We start from the raw sequence: 17,086 nt of genomic DNA on the forward strand, positions 1-17,086 counted from the left end.
GGTGGAACCCCATGTCTTTTTAAAAAAAAATTAAAAATAAATAAATAATAAAAAAAAAATGACGTGGGGTCCCCCCCATTTTTATAACCAGCCCGATACAACACAGCAGCAGCAGCCTAGCATTACAAGGGTGGGAAGGTCCACTGATTTTGGCCCTTCCCAGCCTCATAATACCAGCCTACGGCCGCCCCAGTACCCGACCATCACAACAGATGGTCGGGTACTGGATGCAACCAAGCTCTTCCCAGCACCCCTGGTGGTGGTGGGTACCGGGGTAATAATGGGTGGTTAGTGCTAGCCTCTGCACCGGCTAACACTAAGTACCGCCTTAATAATGGACGCTGTCAATCAGCCAACTGCCATTATCTAGGCACTAATAAAGTTTAAAAAAAAACACAAAGACAATTCTTTTTTATTGAAATAAGAAATCCCCAACAAAACCCTCGTTAACCATTTTATTAAAATTTGAAAAAACGTAGATCTACGCAGTAGTCCAACGAATCGAAGATGTAGTCCAATCGGTACATCAAAATCTGCAACAACATAAAAAAACAGTTATCAATGTGAACAATACCAATACTTCTACTCACCTACACACATATATACACGCACACACGCACACACAAACAACCATACACAGACACACATATATACACAAACACAACAAGATATACACACACACACACACACACACACATAAACAGACAAACACACACACATATACACAAACTCACACATATACAAACAAAAACACACATATCCAAACACACACACACACAGTTATACACACACATACATGAACACATATACACAAACACATATACACAAACACACCCATATATACACACAAACACACACCCATATACACACATATACACAAACACACACAAACATCTAGACACAAACATATACACAAATACCCCCATATATACACAAACATATACACAAACACATATACACAAACACACCCATATATATATACACACACACACACACATATACACAAACACACATATAAAAACAAAAACAGACAAAGTCACATACCCAAACACACATATATACACAAACACACACATACACAAACACGGTTTCTTTTAAATGCTGCTGGGGAACCCGCTCGATCCACTATATAAGGCTGCGCTACAGTGCAGCATTTAAAAGAAACAGGATCCTGACCTGTCCATAGAGTTTAAGGCAGCACAGAGTATTTCAGGAGATGAGCGTGCAGATTCAGTGCTGCTGTGAACTCTGCTCTTACCATTACGTAGCTCTCAGTCTGTTACCTCTCCTCCACTCCTGTCCTCAAGAACACCTTCACATGATTGGCAAGTCACCACGTAATGGTAAGAGCAGAGTTCACAGCAGCACAGAGTATTTCAGGAGATGAGCGTGCGGATCTTGTGCGGGGTGGTGACTTGCCAATCATGTGAAGGTGTTATTGAGGACAGGAGTGGAGGAGAGGTAACACTGAGCTACGTAATGGTAAGAGCAGAGTTCACAGCAGCACTGAATCTGCACGCTCCTCTCCTGAAATACTCTGTGCTGCTGTGAACTCTGTTCTTACCATTACGTAGCTCAGTCTGTTACATCTCCTCCACTCCTGTCCTCTATAACACGTTCACATGATTGGCAAGTCACCACCACGCACAAGATCCGCACGCTCATCTCCTGAAATACTCTGTGCTGCTGTGAACTCTGCTCTTACCATTACGTGGTGACTTGCCAATCATGTGAAGGTGTTCTTGAGGACAGGAGTGGAGGAGAGGTAACAGACTGAGAGCTACGTAATGGTAAGAGCAGAGTTCACAGCAGCACTGAATCTGCACGCTCATCTCCTGAAATACTCTGTGCTGCCTTAAACTCTGTGGACAGGTCAGGATCCTGTTTCTTTTAAATGCTGCACTGTAGCGTAGCCTTATATAGTGGATCGAGCGGGTTCCCTAGCAGCATTTAAAAGAAACAGGATCCTGACCTGTCCACAGAGTTTAAGGCAGCACAGAGTATTTCAGGAGATGAGCACGGGCAGCCGTTCGTTTTTCCGAGCCGTGCTCCCATTATGCACACGACCGTAAAAACAACCGTTATTGCGGGTCGTAATTACGACCGGCAATAACGGGCTCATAGACTTCTGTTACCCACGGGTACCTTTCCGTTTTCTCACGGGAAGGTGCCCGTGCCGTTAAAAAAATAGAACATGTTCTATTTTTCTATTTTACGGGCCGTGCTGCTATAATTATAATGACAGCACGGTTCGCAAAAGCGGCCGGCTGCCCGTGGCCGGCCGGCCGTGCTCGTAGTTACGAGTCGTAATTACGAGCACGGCCAGTAAAATAAAAAAATAGAACATGTTCTATCTTTTTAACGGCACGGGCACCTTCCCGTGAGAAAACGGGAAGGTACCCGTGGCTAACAGAAGTCTATGGGCCCGCTATTTCGGGTCGTAATTACGACCCGTGATAACGGGTGTTTTTATGGTCGTGTGCATGAGGCCCCGTAATGACGGGTGGCTACATGTGTGCACCCGTCATTACGGCAGCGTTGCTAGGCGACGTCAGTAAGGGTATGTGCACACACACTAATTACGTCCGTAATTGACGGACGTATTTCGGCCGCAAGTACCGGACCGAACACACTGCAGGGAGCCGGGCTCCTAGCATCATATTTATGTACGATGCTAGGAGTCCCTGCCTCTCCGTGGAACTACTGTCCCGTACTGAAAACATGATTACAGTACGGGACAGTTGTCCTGCAGAGAGGCAGGGACTCCTAGCATCGTACATAACTATGATGCTAGGAGCCCGGCTCCCTGCACTGTGTTCGGTCCGGTACTTGCGGCCGAAATACGTCCGTCAATTACGGACGTAATTAGTGTGTGTGCACATACCCTAAATAGTCACTGTCCAGGGTGCTGAAAGAGTTAACTGATCGGCAGTAACTGTTTCAGTACCCTGGACAGTGACTACCGATCACAGTACCTGTAAAAAAAAAGACGTTCATACTTACCGGGAACTCCCTGCTTCCTCCAGTCCGGTCTCCTGGCCGTTGCCTTGGTGACGCGTCCCTCTCGACATCCGGCCCGACATTCCTTGATGACGATGCAGCCCATGTGAGCGCTGCAGCCAATCACAGGCTGCCGCGGCCTCTGCAGCCAATCACAGGCTGCAGAGGCCTCTGCAGCCAATCACAGGCTGCCGCGTCAGAAAAGAGGGACTCGTCCGCAAGACAACGACCGGGTACGTATGATAGAGATAAGTGGCTGCCGATTTGTATAATGTTTTTGACCGGGTTCAGTCAAAACGGGTTCGGCCGAACCCGGTGAAGTTCGGATTCGCTGCGAACCGAACTTTTCCGGAAGTTCGGACCGAAACCGGGTTCGGCTGTCCCGGTTCGCTCATCTCTAGTAACAAGTATAAACGACTCAAATTAAACCCCACATGGCTTACACCTTCTGTGAAAGGGGCAATACATGACAAAAAAAGGGCATTTAAAAAATACAAATCTGAGGGTACAGCTGTAGCCTTTGTAAAATATAAAGAGCTTAATAAAATCTGTACAAATGTAATAAAATTAGCAAAAATACAAAATGAAAGGCAGGTGGCCAAGGATAGTAAAACAAATCCCCAAAAATTCTTCAAGTATATAAATGCTAAAAAGCCAAGGTCTGAACATGTAGGACCCCTAGATAGTGGTAATGGGGAGTTGGTCACAGGGGATCAAGAGAAGGCAGAGTTACTAAATGGGTTCTTTAGCTCTGTATATACAACTGAAGAAAGAGCAGCTGATGTAGCCGGTGCCAGTGCTGTTAATATATCAGTTGATATACTGAATTGGATTAATATTGATATGGTCCAAGCTAAATTAAATAAAATAAATGTGCACAAGGCCCCGGGACCTCTTAAAGAGCTTAGTTCAGTTATTTCTGTCCCCCTTTTCATAATATTCAGAGAATCTCTCGTGACTGGTATAGTGCCAAGGGACTGGCGCAGGGCAAATGTGGTGCCTATTTTCAAAAAGGGCTCTAGGTCTTCCCCGGGTAATTATAGACCAGTAAGCTTAACATCCATTGTGGGGAAAATGTTTGAGGGGCTATTGAGGGACTATATACAGGATTATGTGTCAAAAAATAGTATTATTAGTGACAGCCAGCACGGTTTTACGAAGGACAGAAGTTGTCAAACTAACCTAATCTGTTTTTATGAAGAGGTAAGCAGAAGCCTAGACAGAGGGGCCGCTGTGGATTTAGTGTTTTTGGACTTTGCAAAGGCATTTGACACTGTCCCCCATAGACGCCTAATGGGTAAATTAAGGACTATAGGTTTAGAAAATATAGTTTGTAATTGGATTGAGAATTGGCTCAAGGACCGTATCCAGAGAGTTGTGGTCAATGATTCCTACTCTGAATGGTCCCCGGTAATAAGTGGTGTACCCCAGGGTTCAGTGCTAGGACCACTATTATTCAACTTATTTATTAATGATATAGAGGATGGGATTAATAGCACTATTTCTATTTTTGCAGATGACACCAAGCTATGTAATATATTTCAGTCTATGGAAGATGTTCATGAATTGCAAGCGGATTTAAACAAACTAAGTGTTTGGGCATCCACTTGGCAGATGAAGTTTAATGTAGATAAATGTAAAGTTATGCATCTGGGTACCAACAACCTGCATGCATCATATGTCCTAGTGGGAGCTACACTGGCGGATTCACTTGTTGAGAAGGATCTGGGTGTACTTGTAAATCATAAACTAAATAACAGCATGCAGTGTCAATCAGCTGCTTCAAAGGCCAGCAGGATATTGTCGTGTATTAAAAGAGGCATGGACTCACGGGACAGGGATGTAATATTGCCACTTTACAAAGCATTAGTGAGGCCTCATCTAGAATATGCAGTTCAGTTCTGGGCTCCAGTTCATAGAAAGGATGCCCTGGAGTTGGAAAAAATACAAAGAAGAGCAACGAAGCTAATTAGGGGCATGGAGAATTTAAGTTATGAGGAAAGATTAAAATAATTAAACCTATTTAGTCTTGAAAAAAGACAACTAAGGGGGGACGTGATTAACTTATATAAATATATTAATGGAACATACAAAAAATATGGTGAAATCCTGTTCCATGTAAAACCCCCTCAAAAAACAAGGGGGCACTCCCTCCGTCTGGAGAAAAAAAGGTTCAACCTGCAGAGGCGACAAGCCTTCTTTACTGTGAGAACTGTGAATCTATGGAATAGCCTACCGCAGGAGCTGGTCACAGCAGGGACAGTAGATGGCTTTAAAAAAGGGTTAGATAATTTCCTAGAACAAAAAAGTATTAGCTCCTATGTATAGAAATTTTTCCTTCCCTTTTCCCGTCCCTTGGTTGAACTTGATGGACATGTGTCTTTTTTCAGCCATACTAACTATGTAACATTCGATTAAAAAGGACTATGGATTAAAGCGTTTAATGTCAATGGCCATTCTAAGCTGAATGTGCCTGATCTCGTCGGATCGCAGAAGTTACTCAGCTTAAGTCCTCGCTAGTACCAGTGTGGGAGACTGTCTGGGAATCCGTGGTGCGGTTGACTTTTTATTATGTCGTTTAGATTTTGTTTCACAATCGATTAAAAAGAACTATGGATTAAAGCATTTAATGTCTATGGAAATTCTAAGCTGAATGTGCCTGCTCTCGTCAGGTCGCAGAAATTACACAGCTTAAGGCCTCGCTAGTACCGGTGTGGAAGACTGTCTGGGAATCCATGGTGCGGTTGACTTTTTATTATGTCGTTTAGCTTTTGTTTCACAATCGATTAAAAAGGACTATGGATTAAAGCATTTTATGTCTGTGGACATTCTAAGCTGAATGTGCCTTCTCTCGTCAGGTCGCAGAAGTTACACAGCTTAAGGCCTCGCTAGTACCGGTGTGGGAGACTGTCTGGGAATCCGTGGTGCAGTTGACTTTTTATTGTGTCGTTTAGATTTTGTTTCACATTCGATTAAAAAGTACTATGGATTAAAGCATTTAATGTCAATGGCCATTCTAAGCTGAATGTGCTTGCTCTCGTCGGATTGCAGAAGTTACACAGCTTAAGGCCTCGCTAGTACCAGTGTGGGAGACTGTTTGGGAATCCGTGGTGTGGTTGACTTTTTATTATGTCGTTTAGATTATGTATCACAATAGATTAAAAAGGACTGTGGATTAAAGCATTTAATGTCAATGGCCATTCTAAGCTGAATGTACCTGCTCTTGTCAGATCGCAGAAATTACACAGCTTAAGGCCTTGCTATTGCCAGTGTGTGAGACTGTCTGGGAATCAGTGGTGCAGTTGACTTTTTATTATGTCATTTAGATTTTGTTTCACAATCGATTAAAAAGGACTATGGATTAAAGCATTTAACAGCAATGGCCATTCTAAGCTGAATGTGCCTGCTCTCGTCAGATCGCAGAAGTTACACAGCTTAAGGCCTCGCTAGTACCAGTGTGGGAGACTGTCTGGGAATCTGTGGTGCGGTCGACTTTTTATTATGTCGTTTAGATTTTGTTTCACAATAGTTTAAAAAGGACTATGGATTAACACATCTGATGTCAATGGCCATTCTAAGCTGAATGTGCCTGCTCTCATCAGATCTCAGAAGTTACGCAGCTTAAGGCCTTGATAGTACCAGTGTGGGAGACTGTCTGGGAATCCCTGGTGCGGTTGACTTTTTATTATGTCGTTTAGCTTTTGTTTCACAATCGATTAAAAAGGACTATGGATTAAAGCATTTATTGTCTATTAACATTCTAAGCTGAATGTGCCTGCTCTCGTCAAATTGCAGAAGTTACACAGCTTAAGGCCTCGCTAGTACCAGTGTGGGAGACTGTCTGGGAATCTGTGGTGCGGCTGACTTTTTATTATGTCGTTTAGATTTTGTTTCACAATAGATTAAAAAGGACTATGGATTAAAGCATCTGATGTCAATGGCCATTCTAAGCTGAATGTGCCTGCTCTCATCAGACCGCAGAAGTTACACAGCTTAAGGCCTTGGATAGTACCGGTGTGGGAGACTGTCTGGGAATATGTGGTGCGGTTGACTTTTTATTATGTTTTTTAGATTTTGTTTCACAATCGATTAAAAAGGACTATGGATTAAAGCATTTAATGTCAATGGCCATTCTAAGCTGAATGTGCCTGCTCTCGTCAGATTGCAGAAGTTACACAGCTTAAGGGCTCGCTAGTACCAGTGTGGGAGGCTGTCTGGGAATCTGTGGTGCGGTTGACGTTTTATTATGTCGTTTAGATTTTGTTTTACATTCGATTAAAAAGGACTATGGATTAAAGCATTTAAAGTCAATGGCCATTCTAAGCTGAATGTGCTTGCTCTCGTCAGATCGCAGAAGTTACACAGCTTAAGGCCTCACTAGTACCAGTGTGGAAGACTGTCTGGGAATCCGTGGTGCGGTTGACTTTTTATTATGTCGTTTTGATTTTGTTTCACATTCGATTAAAAAGGACTATGGATTAAAGCATTTAATGTCAATGGTCATTCTAAGCTGAATATGCCTGCTCTTGTCGTATCGCAGAAGTTACTCAACTTAAGGCCTCGCTAGTACCAGGGTGGGAGACTGTCTGGGAATCCGTGGTGCAGTTGACTTTTTATTATGTTGTTTAGATTTTGTTTCACAATCGATTAAAAAGGACTATGGATTAAAGTATCTTATGTCAATGGCCATTATAAGCTGAATGTGCCTGCTCTCGACAGATCGCAGAAGTTACGCAGCTTAAGGCCTCGCTAGTACCAGTGTGGGAGACTGTCTGGGAATCCATGGTGTGATTGCCTTTTTATTATGTCGTTTAGATTTTGTTTCACATTCGATTAATAACAACTATGGATTAAAGCATTTAACGTCAATGGCCATTCTAACTTGAATGTGCCTGCTCTCGTCAGATCGCAGAAGTTACACAGCTTAAGGCCTGCTAGTACCAGTGTGGAAGACTGTCTGGGAATCCGTGGTGCGGTTGACTTTTTATTATGTCAATGGCTATTATAAGCTGAATGTGCCTGCTCTCGACAGATCGCAGAAGTTACGCAGCTTAAGGCCTCGCTAGTACCAGTGTGGGAGACTGTCTGGGAATCCATGGTGCGGTTGACTTTTTACTATGTCGTTTAAATTTTGTTTCACATTCGATTAAAAAGGACTATGGATTAAAGCATTTAATGTCTATGGATGTTCTAAGCTGAATGTGCCTGCTCTCGTCAGATCGCAGAAATTACACAGCTTAAGGTCTCACTAGTACTAATGTGGAAGACTGTCTGGGAATCCGTGGTGCGGTTGACTTTTTATTATGTTTAGATTTTGTTTCACAATCGATTAAGAAGGACTATGGATTAAAGCATCTTATGTCAATGGCCATTCTAAGCTGAATGTGCCTGCTCTCGTCAGATCACAGAAGTTACACAGCTTAAGGCCTCGCTAGTACTAGTGTGGGAGACTGTCTGGGAATCCGTGGTGTGGTTGCCTTTTTATTATGTCGTTTAGATTATGTTTCACAATAGATTAAAAAGGACTATGGATTAAAGAATCTAATGTCAATGGCCATTCTAAGCTGAATGTGCCTGCTCTCGTCAGATTGCAGAAGTTACACAGCTTCAGGCCTCGCTAGTACCAGTGTGGAAGACTGCCTAGGAATCCGTGGTGCGGTTGACTTTTTATTATGTCGTTTAGATTATGTTTCACATTCGATTAAAAAGGACTATGGATTAAAGCAGTTAAGGTCTATGGACGTTCTAAGCTGAATGTGCCTGCTCTCGTCAGATCGCAGAAGTTACACAGCTTAAGGCCTCACTAGTACCAGTGTGGAAGACTGTCTGGGAATCCGTGGTGCGGTTGACTTTTTATTATGTCGTTTAGATTATGTTTCACATTCGATTAAAAAGGACTATGGATTAAAGCAGTTAATGTCTATGTACGTTCTAAGCTGAATGTGCCTCCTCTCGTCAGATCGCAGAAGTTACACAGCTTAAGGCCTCACTAGTACCAGTGTGGAAGACTGTCTGGGAACCCGTGGTGCGGTTGAGTTTTTATTATGTCGTTTAGATTTTGTTTCACATTCGATTAAAAAGGACTATGGATTAAAGCATTTAACGTCAATGGCCGTTCTAAGCTGAATGTGCCTGCTCTCGTCGGATTGCAGAAGTTACTCAGCTTAAGGCCTCGCTAGTACCAGTGTGGGAGACTGTCTGGGAATCCGTGGTGCGGTTGTCTATTTATTATGTTGTTTCGATTTTGTTTCACAATCGATTAAAAAGGACTATGGATTTAAGCATCTTATGTCAATGGCCATTCTAATCTGAATGTGCCTGCTCTCATCAGATTGCTGAAGTTACACAGCTTAAGGGCTCGCTAGTACCAGTGTGGGAGACTGTCTGGGAATCCGTGGTGCGGTTTACTTCTTATTATGTCGTTTCGATTTTGTTTCACATTCGATTAAAAAGGACTATGGATTAAAGCATTTAATGTCAATGGCCGTTCTAAGCTGAATGTGCCTGCTCTCGTCAGATGGCAGAAGTTACACAGCTTAAGGCCTCACTAGTACCGGTGTGGAAGACTGTCTGAGAATCCGTGGTGCGGTTGACTTTTTATTATGTCGTTTAGATTTTGTTTCACATTCGATAAAAAGGACTATGGATTAAAGCATTTAATGTCAATGGCCATTCTAAGCTGAATGTTCCTGCTCTCGTCGGATCGCAGAAGTTACACAGCTTAAGCCCTCACTCGTACCAGTGTGGGAGACTGTCTGGGAATACGTGCTAAGGTTGCCTTTTTATTATGTTGTTTAGATTTTGTTTCACAATCGATTAAAAAGGACTATGGATTAAAGCATTTAATGTCAAAGTCCTTTCTAAGCTGAATGTGCCCGCTCTTGTCAGATCGCAGATGTAACACAGCTTAAGGCCTCGCTAGTAAAAGTGTGGGAGACTGTCTGGGAATCCGTGGAGCGGTTGACTTTTTATTATGTCGTTTATATTATGTTTCACATTCGATTAAAAAGGACTATGCATTAAAGCATTTAATGTCTATGGACGTTCTATGCTGAATGTACCTGCTCTCATCAGGTCGCAGAAGTTACACAGCTTAAGGCCTCGCTAGTACCAGTGAGGGAGACTTTTTGGGAATACGTGGTGCGGTTGACTTTTTATTATGTCTTTTAGATTTTGTTTCACAATCGATTAAAAAGGACTATGGATTAAAGCATTTAATGTCAATGGCCATTCTAAGCTGAATGTGCCTGCTCTCGTCAGATTGCAGAAGTTACACACCCTAAGGGCTCGCTAGTACCATTGTGGGAGACTGTCTGGGAATCCGTGGTGCGGTTGCCTTTTTATTATGTCGTTTAGATTTTGTTTCACATTTGATTAAAAGGACTATGGATTAAAGCATTTAATGTCAATGGCCGTTCTAAGCTGAATGTGCTTGCTCTCATCAGATCGCAGAAGTTACTCAACTTAAGGCCTCACTAGTACCAGTGTGGGAGACTGTTTGGGAATCCGTGGTGCAGTTGACTTTTTATTATGTCGTTTAGATTTTGTTTCAAATTCGATTAAGAAGGACTATGGATTAAAGCATTTAATGTCAATGGCCGTTCTAAGCTGAATGTGCCTGCTCTCGTCGGATCGCAGAAGTTACTCAGCTTAAGGCCTCGCTAGTACCAGTGTGGGAGACTGTCTGGGAATCCGTGGTGCGGTTGACTTTTTATTATGTTGTTTCACAATCGATTAAAAAGGACTATGGATTAAAGCATTTAATGTCTATGGACATTCTAAGCTGAATGTGCCTGCTCTCGTCAGGTTGCAGAAGTTACACAGCTTAAGGCCTTGCTAGTACCAGTGTGGGAGACTTTCTGGGAATCCGTGGTGCATTTGACTTTTTATTATGTCGTTTAGATTTTGCTTCACAATCGATTAAAAAGGACTATGGATTAAAGTATTTAATGTCAAAGGCCTTTCTAAGCTGAATGTTCCTGCTCTCGTCAGGTCGCAGAAGTTACACAGCGTAAAGGCCTTGCTAGTACGAGTGTGGGAATACGTGGTGCGGTTGACTTTTTATTATGTCGTTTAGATTTTGTTTCACATTCGATTAAAAGGACTATGGATTAAACCATTTAATGTCAATGGCCATTCTAAGCTGAATGTGCCTGCTCTCGTCAGATCGCAGAAGTTACTCAGCTTAAGGCCTCACTAGTACCAGTGTGGAAGACTGTCTGGGAATCCGTGGTGCGGTTGCCTTTTTATTATGTCATTTAGATTTTGTTTCACATTCGATTAAAAAGGACTATGAATTAAAGCACTTAACGTCAAAGGCCATTCTAAGCTGTCTGTGCCTGCTCTTGTCAAATCGCAGAAGTTACACAGCTTAAGGCCTCGCTAGTACCAGTGTGGGAGACTGTCTGGGAATCCGTGGTGGGGTTGACTTTTTATTATGTCATTTAGATTTTGTTTCACAATCGATTAAAAAGGACTATGGATTAAAGCATTTTATGTCAATGGCCATTCTAAGCTGAATGTGCATTCTCTTCCCAGATCGCAGAAGTTACACAGCTTAAGGCCTCGCTAGTACCAGTGTGGGAGACTGTCTGGGAAACCGTGCTGCGGTTGACTTTTTATTATGTCATTTAGATTTTGTTTCACAATCGATTAAAATGGACTATGGATTAAAGCATCTGATGTCAATGACCATTCTAAGCTGAATGTGCCTGCTCTCATCCGATCGCAGAAGTTACACAGCTTAAGGCCTCGCTAGTACCAGTGTGGGAAACTGTCTGGGAATCCGTGGTGTGGTTGCCTTTTTATTATGTAGTTTAGATTATGTTTCACAATAGATTAAAAAGGACTATGGATTTAAGCATTTAATGTCAATTGCCATTCTAAGCTGAATGTGCCTGCTCTTGTCAGATCGCAGACGTTACACAGCTTAAGGCCTCGCTAGTACCAGTGTGGGAGACTGTCTGGGAATCCGTGGTGCGGTTGACTTTTTATTATGTCGTTTAGATTTTGTTTCACAATCGATTAAAAAGGACTATGGATTAAAGCATTAAATGTCAATTGCCATTCTGAGCTGAATGTGCCTGCTCTCATCAAGTTACACTGCTTAAAGCCTAGCTAGTACCAGTGTCTGGGAATCAGTGGTGCGGTTGACTTTTTATTATGTCGTTTAGATTTTGTTTCACAATCGATTAAAAAGGACTATGGATTAAAGCATTTAATGTCAATGGCCATTCTAAACTGAATGTGCCTGCTCTCGTCATGTTACACAGCTTAAGGCCTTGCTAGTACTAGTGTGGGAGACTGTCTGGGAATCCATGGTGCGGTTGCCTTTTTATTATGTCGTTTAGATTTTGTTTCACAATCGATTAAAAAGGACTATGGATTAAAGCATTTATTGTCAATGGCCATTCTAAGCTGAATGTGCCTTCTCTCGTCAGATCGCAGAAGTTACACAGCTTAAGGCCTCGCTAGTACCAGTGTGGCAGACTGTCTGGGAATCTGTGTTGCGGTTGACTTTTAATTATGTTGTTAAGATTTTGCTTCACAATCGATTAAAAAGGACTATGGTTAAAAGCGTGTATAAACAATGGCCATTCTAAGCTGAATGTGCCTGCTCTCGTCAGATCGCAGAAGTTCACAGCTTAAGGCCTCGCTATTACCATTGTGGGAGACTGTCTGGGAATACGTGGTGTGGTTGACTTTTTATTATGTCGTTTAGATTATGTTTCACAATAGATTAAAAAAGACTATGGATTAAAGCATTTAATGTCAATGGCCATTCTAAGCTGAATGTGTCTGCTCTAATCAGATTGCAGAACTTACGCAGCTTAAGGCCTCGCTAGTACCAATGTGGGAGCCTGTCTGGGAATCCGTGGTGTGGTTGAATTTTTATTATGTCGTTTAGATTTTTTTTCACTATCAATTAAAAAGGACTATGGCTTAAAGCATTTAATGTCAATGGCCATTCTAAGCTGAATCTGCCTGCTCTCGTCAAGTTACACAGCTTAAGGCCTCGCTAGTTCCAGTGTGGGAGACTGTCTGGGAATCAGTGGAGCGGTTTGCCTATTTATTATGTCGTTTAGATATTGTTTCACAATCGATTAAAAAGGACTATGGATTAAAGCATTTTATGTCAATGGCCATTCTAAGCTGAATGTGCCTGCTCTCATCAGATCGCAGAAGTTACACTGCTTAAAGCCTCGCTAGTACCAGTGTGGGAGACTGTCTGTGAATCCGTGGTGCGGTTGACTTTTTATTATGTCATTTAGATTTTGTTTCACAATCGATTAAAAAGGACTATGGATTAAAGCATTTAATGTCAATGGCCATTCTAAGCTGAATGTGCCTGCTCTCATCAAATTGCACAGCTTAAGGCCTCGCTAGTACCAGTGTGGAAGACTGTCTGGGAATCAGTGGTGCGGTTGACTTTTTATTATGTCGTTTAGATTTTGTTTCACAATCGATTAAAAAGGACTATGGATTAAAGCATTTAATGTCAATGGCCATTCTAAGCTGAATGTGCCTGCTCTCGTCAGATCACAGAATTACACAGCTTAAGGCCTTGCTAGTACCAGTGTGGGAGACTGTCTGGGAATCCGTGGTGTGGTTGACTTTTAATTATGTTGTTTAGATTTTGTTTCACAATCGATTAAAAAGGACTATGGATTAAAGCATTTATTGTCAATGGCCATTCTAAGCTGAATGTGCCTGCTCTCATCAAGTTACACAGCTTAAGGCCTCGCTAGTACCAGTGTGGAAGACTGGCTGGGAATCAGTGGAACGGTTGCGATTTTTATTATGTTGTTTAGATTTAGTTTCACAATCGATTAAAAAGGACTATAGATTAAAGCATTTAATGTCAATGGCCATTCTAAGCTGAATGTGGCTGCTCTCGTCGGATTGCAGAAGTTATACAGCTTAAGACCTCGCTAGTACTAGTGTGGGAGACTGTCTTGGAATCCGTGGGGTGGTTGACTTTTTATTATGTCGTTTAGATTTTGTTTCACAATCGATTAAAAAGGACTATGGATTAAAACATTTAATGTCAATGGCCATTCTAAGCTGATTGTGCCTGCTCTCGTCAGATCACAGAATTACACAGCTTAAGGCCTTGCTAGTACCAGTGTGGGAGACTGTCTGGGAATCCGTGGTGTGGTTGACTTTTAATTATGTTGTTTAGATTTTGTTTCACAATCGATTAAAAAGGACTATGGATTAAAGCATTTATTGTCAATGGCCATTCTAAGCTGAATGTGCCTGCTCTCATCAAGTTACACAGCTTAAGGCCTCGCTAGTACCAGTGTGGAAGACTGTCTGGGAATCAGTGGAACGGTTGCCTATTTATTATGTTGTTTAGATTTAGTTTCACAATCGATTAAAAAGGACTATAGATTAAAGCATTTAATGTCAATGGCCATTCTAAGCTGAATGTGGCTGCTCTCGTCGGATTGCAGAAGTTATACAGCTTAAGACCTCGCTAGTACTAGTGTGCGAGACTGTCTTGGAATCCGTGGGGTGGTTGACTTTTTATTATGTCGTTTAGATTTTGTTTCACAATCGATTAAAAAGGACTATGGATTAAAGCATTTAATGTCAATGGCCATTCTAAGCTGAATGTGCCTGCTCTCGTCAGATCACAGATTTACACAGCTTAAGGCCTTGCTAGTACCAGTGTGGGAGACTGTCTGGGAATCCGTGGTGTGGTTGACTTTTAATTATGTTGTTTAGATTTTGTTTCACAATCGATTAAAAAGGACTATAGATTAAAGCATTTAATGTCAATGGCCATTCTAAGCTGAATGTGGCTGCTCTCGTCAGATTGCAGAAATTATACAGCTTAAGACCTCGCTAGTACCAGTGTGGAAGACTGTCTGGGAATCAGTGGTGCGCTTGACTTTTTATTATGTCGTTTAGATTTTGTTTCACAATCGATTAAAAAGGACTATGGATTAAAGCATTTAATGTTAATGGCCATTCTAAGCTGAATGTGCCTCCTCTCGTTGGATCGCAGAAGTTACTCAGCTTAAGTCCTTGCTTGTACCAGTGTGGGAGACGGTCTGGGAATACGTGGTGCAGTTGACTTTTTATTATGTCGTTTACATTTTGTTTCACAATCGATTAAAAAGGACTATGGATTAAAGCATTTAATGTCAATGGCCATTCTGAGTTGAATGTGCCAGCTCTCGTCAGATCGCAAAAGTTACACAACTTAAGGCCTCGCTATTACTAGTGTGGGAGGCTGTCTGAGAATCCGTGGAGTGGTTGACTTTTTATTATGTAGTTTAGATTATGTTTCACAATAGATTAAAAAGGACTATGGATTAAAGCATTTAATGTCAATGGTCATTCTAAGCTAAATGTGCCTGGAAAAAGAAAGAGATGGATCCAGCGCTGTGTCCTTGAGGTTTGTTTTAAAATCGGAAACTATTTCCAAGTTTTAATGAAGAATAAATATAAAAACAGGTAGCATTATAAGTAGATATTCTCAAATAAATCGTAGGATTTGTGGCAGTGTGAGCGGTGCCTACGCGTTTCTGACGCATGCAGCGTACTTAGTCATGGTTTCTGCTGAGTCACTTTAGTCAGTCTGAGATTTTATAGTCAGTCTATTTTTAGTAACAATTGATTGCGGGTCACGGATTAGGGAACTCCCAAGTCCAGTCTGGAACGCAACTCACTTCCTGTCAGACATGGATACGATGGAAATAAATAGGTAAATTATATCCATTTTAAAAGAATCAGATTTCAAATAATTTGTGAAGTATAACCTCACAAATTTGAAAAGATCGTGGCTATTTGTATGATATGAGTGTAATTGCTGGATATATGGAAGAAATGCAAGAAATATTACACGATTTATTTTTGCGGGTTGTTCCCTACGGGATTAATTGAAAAAACTGACTGAGAATATGTAATAAATAAGAATAAAAAATGAGATTTAAAAATGTAACAATAGACAAATACGGAAGGAGAGAATTTATGAAAGGAGATCTTTCTGTACTTCGGACTGAGAAACTAGATAAATGTAATGTGTATGTACCAATTCGATATAAAGCAACAAAGTTTAAATTCAAAAGGATTTATTTGGTGCTTGGATATATTTTACTTAATATGTAATTCATTGCTTTTAATAGATGTATCGATTGTATGAATTGTCGGGAATTGTGAAAACCCGACTAGTACTAGTATTGAAAGACAAGGATGTACATTGAAACATCAAATTTATGATATTTGTAGTGTATCATGATTCAGGCTATTTACAATAACAGTGTCAACTTATGACTCTAATGTATTATTCATTGTATTCTACGAATAGAACAGCTGTTTGAAATGTCGGGAATTTTGAAATGTCGGGAGTTTTAAAAATCAAGCAGATGTAAGTACTGGGGGACAAAAAAAAAATATAGTGAGCTATCAAGTTAATTAAATAAATTTGAGATAATATGTTTATTTAATGAGCAAAATTTAGATCTGTGATCGATGACAATATCAGATTCTTATAATAAATCTTGCAGTGACGACAGGTCTCATAGCCATTAAAAAACCCTGGTTGTTCATATATATATGACATTTCGGTGTAATGAACTTACTATGTTATTTTTTGTTTTCAGTATAAATATCAGCTGATTGAGTAGTGAAAAGTTTTTAGACCTGACTAATGGTGGTATTAATTAGCAAAATTCTATACCTAACTATTGAATTTATTATATATGTTCAAAGAATATGTAGATTAGTCAGTTGAAATCCAGACTATATTCAGTGACCATCTACGATTTGTGAAGGTATATTGCTTATTGTATTTATGGAAATAAATCAGGTGGTTGAATTGTCGGGAATGTTAGCAATCTGACTGATACTATCTTCAGGGAGATAGAAGCATATAGTGTACTATCAAGTTTATTAGATATGCTTGAAAAATATCACATTTATATTTTTAATTAGTTAGGTAAATTGATATGTGTACGATGCTAATGTCAAAAATTGATAATGTTTTACAGGAACATCACTGCCCACGGCTACTGGAGACCCAGAAAAAATGTAAGTGTTGATGTGTGAAAAAACAATAAAAAACTGAATCTGAATA

The 17,086-nt window shown here is 40.9% G+C and overlaps 14 pseudogenes; all 14 read left to right on the top strand.

Moving 5' to 3' along the window:
* Positions 1-5,445: 5,445 nt before the first annotated feature.
* LOC142674143 (5S ribosomal RNA) lies at positions 5,446-5,564 on the top strand (annotated as a pseudogene).
* A 439-nt stretch (positions 5,565-6,003) lies between these two features.
* LOC142674134 (5S ribosomal RNA) lies at positions 6,004-6,122 on the top strand (annotated as a pseudogene).
* A 253-nt stretch (positions 6,123-6,375) lies between these two features.
* On the top strand, positions 6,376-6,494 carry LOC142674130 (5S ribosomal RNA; annotated as a pseudogene).
* Positions 6,495-6,561: 67 nt separating this feature from the next.
* Positions 6,562-6,680, top strand: LOC142673241 (5S ribosomal RNA; annotated as a pseudogene).
* A 253-nt stretch (positions 6,681-6,933) lies between these two features.
* LOC142673838 (5S ribosomal RNA) lies at positions 6,934-7,053 on the top strand (annotated as a pseudogene).
* Positions 7,054-7,306: 253 nt separating this feature from the next.
* Positions 7,307-7,425, top strand: LOC142673545 (5S ribosomal RNA; annotated as a pseudogene).
* A 935-nt stretch (positions 7,426-8,360) lies between these two features.
* LOC142673811 (5S ribosomal RNA) lies at positions 8,361-8,479 on the top strand (annotated as a pseudogene).
* A 67-nt stretch (positions 8,480-8,546) lies between these two features.
* Positions 8,547-8,665, top strand: LOC142673890 (5S ribosomal RNA; annotated as a pseudogene).
* Positions 8,666-10,404: 1,739 nt separating this feature from the next.
* LOC142674165 (5S ribosomal RNA) lies at positions 10,405-10,523 on the top strand (annotated as a pseudogene).
* Positions 10,524-10,590: 67 nt separating this feature from the next.
* Positions 10,591-10,709, top strand: LOC142673591 (5S ribosomal RNA; annotated as a pseudogene).
* A 416-nt stretch (positions 10,710-11,125) lies between these two features.
* Positions 11,126-11,244, top strand: LOC142673816 (5S ribosomal RNA; annotated as a pseudogene).
* Positions 11,245-11,683: 439 nt separating this feature from the next.
* Positions 11,684-11,802, top strand: LOC142674665 (5S ribosomal RNA; annotated as a pseudogene).
* A 67-nt stretch (positions 11,803-11,869) lies between these two features.
* Positions 11,870-11,988, top strand: LOC142673528 (5S ribosomal RNA; annotated as a pseudogene).
* Positions 11,989-13,134: 1,146 nt separating this feature from the next.
* On the top strand, positions 13,135-13,253 carry LOC142674082 (5S ribosomal RNA; annotated as a pseudogene).
* Positions 13,254-17,086: the final 3,833 nt, after the last annotated feature.

The sequence above is a fragment of the Rhinoderma darwinii genome, assembly GCF_050947455.1.
Source record: "Rhinoderma darwinii isolate aRhiDar2 chromosome 1 unlocalized genomic scaffold, aRhiDar2.hap1 SUPER_1_unloc_5, whole genome shotgun sequence".
NCBI classification, from domain to species: Eukaryota; Metazoa; Chordata; class Amphibia; order Anura; family Rhinodermatidae; genus Rhinoderma; species Rhinoderma darwinii.